This window comes from Channa argus, chromosome 2 (genome assembly GCF_033026475.1).
Source record: "Channa argus isolate prfri chromosome 2, Channa argus male v1.0, whole genome shotgun sequence".
Taxonomy (NCBI): Eukaryota; Metazoa; Chordata; class Actinopteri; order Anabantiformes; family Channidae; genus Channa; species Channa argus.
The window spans coordinates 12,059,852-12,065,898 of record NC_090198.1 but is presented as its reverse complement, the minus strand read 5'-3'; positions in this window follow the sequence as shown (position 1 = coordinate 12,065,898).

Genomic DNA, 6,047 nt, shown 5'->3' with positions numbered 1-6,047 from the left:
AGCTGCACTGTAGATACACATTTCTTACTTCTCGTCACCATTTCACAATAAAAGCACTACAAGCACAGAGGTTTCTAAAGTAAGCTGCTTGCTCTGAAAGAACATCACACATCAAAGTCTGCTTACATGTGAAGTATCATTTCATATTCGAAAGAATATGTAGGACCGAAGAAATACATTATATATCCACTTAGTGCACATCTTAAAGGCTGTTTACAAGTATTTGGGAGAAAATGTCTGGAGTTACATATTTTATGTTCTGTTCCTCATCCTTAGTTGAGGCAAGAGATTCAAAGATTGAGTTGAGTTTTCATTGTTGTTGTGGGGAAAACCCTACTTTTTGAGAAAGAAGAAGTTGTGGAGTAGTTCTAGTGAATCTGTTTAGACCTTTAAAAAACAATCTATGATCTATAATCGAGTGGAACAATATTATAGGAGTGCAATGCTATTGGTGGATTAAAGCAAGTACCAACATGGCCTGTAATGTTGTTAAAATGCTCTATTAAAGCCCAGTATGAACAACATGTCATATTTATGACTGGGAAATGTACATTTTTCAAACCTACTCAAAAATCTCAAAAAATAAGGGATAATGAGATTATTAGAAGGCCAAAACAAAGAAAAACATAGCACTGTACACTAATACTCATTTGCTAGACCTTTCGCTTAGTATCAGAAATTCTACTAAAAGTGCAAAATGAACTCAAAAAATTGTGTGCCCTTATCATCTCCTGATCCAAAATTTGTACTCTACTCGGAAAAGTATGCAAATCTGAAGCAGCAAAATGTAGGAGAACATCACTCACATGGTGCATGAAACAACTAAAGAATATAAAATGAGATAAAAAGGATGACACATCGAGTCCTCTCTCCACTCGTGTAGCCATGTGTTTTCACTGACGCTGGGTTCACATTAATTGACTGCTGCAGTTGTAGCTGATGGGCCAGAGCAGCCACAGCTCTGGGCAAGGTGACCTACTCCTACTTGATCATTATGTGCTTTCATGAAGCTGCTCCACACATAGTTTAGTTTATTTGGATTCCTGGATTCTTATGCAGCACTTCCATCCACAATCATTTAGAAAGCCAGTAAATAGCAATCAAATACATAAAAACAATAAATAAATAAAAAACTAAAACAGCCAAACTCTTAACCAAATAAATATATATGTCCCTGTTATTGTCACTACTGAAAACCCAAAACTGACACATTATGTTAAACTCAAAAGAATTCACAATCACACAAAGAAACCAGGCTACAAACAGTCCTGATTTCATGAGGCACATCAAGAAGTTTCCCAGATGGGACAAATAAAAATCAATCAACCAAGGCTCATGGAAATAAAAAACAAAAAAACAAAACAGCCCACCTGTTGTCACCAGAACACACAGAGTTTACGACAATGTGAGTGTGTAAAATGCAACTAAAGACTGATGCTCAGTTGTTTCTCAGGTACATTTCAGTCAAGTGTCCAAGTTCCCTGTCCTGTTCACCCGTTTACCACACCCTACTGTATACTCCTTCACTCAAGTGCTTTGTTTTCCTCTATAATCAGGGTAAATTATCATGTTGGACAAGTCATCATTTAAGGTTTAGGCTTGCAATTCAATTTTATGTCACACAACGTCACATATTTAATTACTACCAGTAATTAAAAATACTGGTATAAGAATAAGAATATGCTTCTACTACCAGTAGAAGCATATTCTTTACTGAAATTAAAGTTCAAAGGTACATTCTTACACTACACTTACAATCCACTAAGAAAACACAGAGTCAAAAACAGCATTGAATCTGATGCTGTTGGTTTTATAAAGGTACAAATCTATTCTAGATTTACTGGACAAACAAAGGTGAAAATTATGGCAAAGAAAAGTTACAGTAATTATTTATATGTTACATGTACACATGGCCCAAAGCTGCTGAAAACAAGAACAAAACATTTGTGATATTGTGTGGAGAAAAACAGTGTCACGTTCCTCTTTTTCTCTCTTTGTTTTGTGAATAATATAGGGTCTTAAAAATACATCATATTTTAACACTCATCTTTTGTTTGAAGGGTTTTAGGAGTACAGCCGACACAGTTCGATGTAATGGCAGAGAAGCACGGTAGTTCTCATGCTGAAGAACTGTGAACAGTACACCTCTGTTATAAAAGAGCACCATCTGGCAGAATATGTTGAAGACACCAGGGAGCTGGAGTCTGTTCAGCACAATCGGGAACAGTGATGGAAATGAGTGAAACCTGTGTTCACCACCTTCTCCATGGGTGGTCCTGACATCCACATTTTTATTTCCGAGGAATGTTCCCCTCCTCTCTTTACAGACCTACAGTTTTCTTATCTGCTTCAGAGAAAAGGGACCTGCTGAGGTGTAGAGTCTGAGCATGGGAGGGTGATTTTTAAATAATGCAGCACAATTCCCCGCCTCTCAGAGGGTGAGTAAGCCAGTCACAGTGGGTAAACCATAACACATCAGAGGGATTTATCACATCTTGTGTTTTTGCCAAATGCAGGAAGGCTGCAGCAACCTCAGATTTGTGGAGATGATGTGGAGCTCCTTGAAAAGTCTAATACTTATTTGGTCCTGACCCTAAATTCAACTGCAAACATAATGCTATGAGTCCATTCTGTGGCCATAACAAAGATTGATCTAAAAGAAAGTACACTGTTTGGATGAAATTAGGGATTTTTAAGAGGCAGCATTGGTGCCTGCAGAGCAAGCTTTCATTAACAGCACAACCCTTTTTGGCATAATTACAGTCATATGACTCAATCTGTCCCACGTAATCTTTTTGTTATATAACCATCACACTATGAATTACACACATTCATAAATTGCAGTCAATCAACTGATCACAATTTAAGGCTAATACAAGTGAAAAAGCCCAGAGGATGAGTATTGATATTACTTTACTGCCATTCCTTTGTGAGTTGGCTGGTCAGTGCAACATTTTGCAGATCTCAAGATTGAAAGCCAGTATACACGTTCATCTTGTGAATTTATTGCATTTGCGTCAATCCAGGAGCTTCATCTGTTAGTTGATCCTATTGTACAACCATAACATGACAATTCTAATAAATATATATATTATAATTTGCTATCAGTAGCTTCTAGCACACTGAACAATAAAATTAGTGCAAATTGTAATTTAAACACAATTACAAGTCCAAATTCAGTTAAAAGACATTGTACGTGGAAAAAGAATGTGTCTCGTTCAATATAATAAAACCATATGGTTATGACAAGGAGGCATATGCTGCAGGCAAACAAGGCAGCTGTTGTTGTTTAGAAAACAGCCACACAAATGAGCTAAAACATTTCAGCCTATTCCTCAAAAGTCAAATAACACCCTGCATACAAATGCTTATTTTATGCCTCTGATGTCCCAAAACATTGCCTGACATCCAGCATGACAGCTTGTCTATCTCATATCACCCAGCTACCACCAGTGAAATTGAGATTCTTGTTGTGTTTGTCCTCCGAAAAAGACATTTTGGAGATAACTTACCCCCTACCCCCCTCTCTGTCTTGTTGGGTGGAAAGACATGGAGCAGTGAGTTGTGAGTTAAGTCAGTGTTGGTCTGTCTCTGTCCATTACCTCAGCGTGTTCCCCTGTCACATGTGACGGGCACAGCGATCCCCGCTGTAGCTACCTGATGTATAAACCCTGACAGGCCTCCGGAGGAGCTGCAAGCATGAAGGACTTTGGGAAAAAAAGGTCTGATGGTTTGGCAGAGGCAGGGGGTAGATTTATGTCTGCAAGAGATGTTGCGATTGAAAGAGTGCTGGAGGCATTGCATTCAACTTGATGTTGTGGAAAACGGTGTTTAATGACATTTGGCCTTGGGACAGGAGGAGGGCGGCAGTGGCTCAGTTGGTAGAGTGGCTGTCTACTCACTGCACGGTTAGAGGTTCACTGAGGTTCTCAAGACACTGAACCCCCAACAGCCCATCCCCAGCGGTGCAGTGCCCGTCAAAGGTCGGTAGAGTTTGGGGAGAGTTGCATCAGGAAGGGCATCTGGCGTAAAAACTGTGCCAACATACGAACAAATGATCTGCCGTGGTGACCCTGAAAGGACGTGGATGGCCATGAGACAGAAGGAGCACCACGGTGTTTAGTGGTTAGTGCTGCTGACTCATAGCTAGAAGTTCCCTGGCCAATTTAAGAAGAGGTGGTTCTAAAGTTTTGGCCACCTTATTTAAAATGAATGAGAAGGCCAAAACTTTAGAACAAGTAAGTGGCCAGTGTGTGTATGCATTTACATACTGTATACTGAGAATGTTTTTAATTGTCTCTTATTCCGGATAATTAGAAATAAATCTTGTACAAATAAATCTCACTCTATCAGTTTTCTTTAAGTTAGCTGTAATAATAATTTAGAGCTCAGGTAAAACATTAAACTATATTGCAGTAAACAGGCCCATATACACAGATCCACCACAACATTAATACAATATAAATATATTAATACAATATAAATACAATATAAAAATATGATGTTTTTTATAAAAATATTTTGAACTAATTAATGCATATGTTTCATTATGGGTCAAACACCTGTCAGCAAATAAAACATATCAGCTCCACTTTTACCAACAGTGACTGTTGACCCTTATTTTTTATTTACTGTGTATGTTTTGCCATCAGTGTTGCTTAAAATGTTTTCTTAGTAGAGTCTTCACTTCACTTTTTTCATACTATTTAGTATTTTTACAAAGAGATTTAAAGTGTCTTTCAGGTACATTGCAAACAGTGCCACTGCTTTTTCTTGTTATTTTAAACCCGCATTACAGACATCAAGTACAGATTTTTCTGTAAAATAGAGTATATATAGAATACCTGATGTCTCTTATATTGCTAGCTAAGTTAGCCATTAACCAGAGTTGCACACAACTACGATGGCTTACAATGGTCATAAATGACAAATCTTTAAGCTATGGTTTGGTCTGCACCATCTGTGTACAGTTGAGGTACAGTATTATCAGAGCTACCAAAACAAGTGCTGGTTGTGGATGGTTTTAAAATATAAGTGAGAGTGAATCAAAATAGCAAAGTTGCTGGCCATAAAAAGAAAACAATTAGAAAATAATTAGAAAAAATATGTGGTTTCTATCTTTGGTACTTCTCATTGTGTTATGTGGCACAACAGCTTATAAGTAAAAAGTATTTTACTGTATATTCTACATGTTTAGGTAAGTGGCACCAAAACAGTCATACTGTTAAAAAAATGCTTTATCAGTGACCACTGTGTGATGAGACTTGTGCAGTTCACCCTCAGTGTTGTTGAGCTGACTTACGATGGGGAGATGTGAAGCTCGACTGGACAATACAGCACAAGATGGAAAAACAATAACATGGTTAAAGCACATAATAATCACTATCACACTGATGAAATAAGCCTATCGCATACTTTTCATACGTATCAGCAGTATAAAGTATTAAGGATAACATTTTGGTTTTAGAAAAAACACAGATGAACAAGTCATGCAGTATAAATCATATTGTGAAGTATGGTACTGAATGAAGAGGAGGTGGAGGAGGAGGAGGAGGAGGAGGACTCTTTGGTCTCAGCGCTTACAGAATAACAAACACTATTTTCTGTTGGGAGAGACAACTGGTAGAGACACTTACGTGACCCTGTGGACACTTCCTGCTAACTCCAGGTGAGGCCCTCCATGCTACATTGCCCCCCTGTACATGCAGGAGAAAGCAAGTGTCGATCTGAAAACCCAGAGGGCAGAAAAAAATGACTCATGCAGCATTTTGAGAGCCAATCTGTCACTGTACATGTACAACAGCAGCCCCCGATTTGAAGGGGGTTTGACACATCTCTGACAAAAAACAGCTTAAGATAGTTCTAAGATTAAACATGACATTTTATGGAAGATCTCAAACATCCCACGATTTGAGGAAAATCTCCTCCCTTTCCTATAATCCATGTCTTTATATGTTCAGCTGTTACTTACTGATTGTTGGTCGTGATACCATTTTACTCACCAGGTTCATAGATGACACATGCAAATAGAACAGTGTCTTACATTG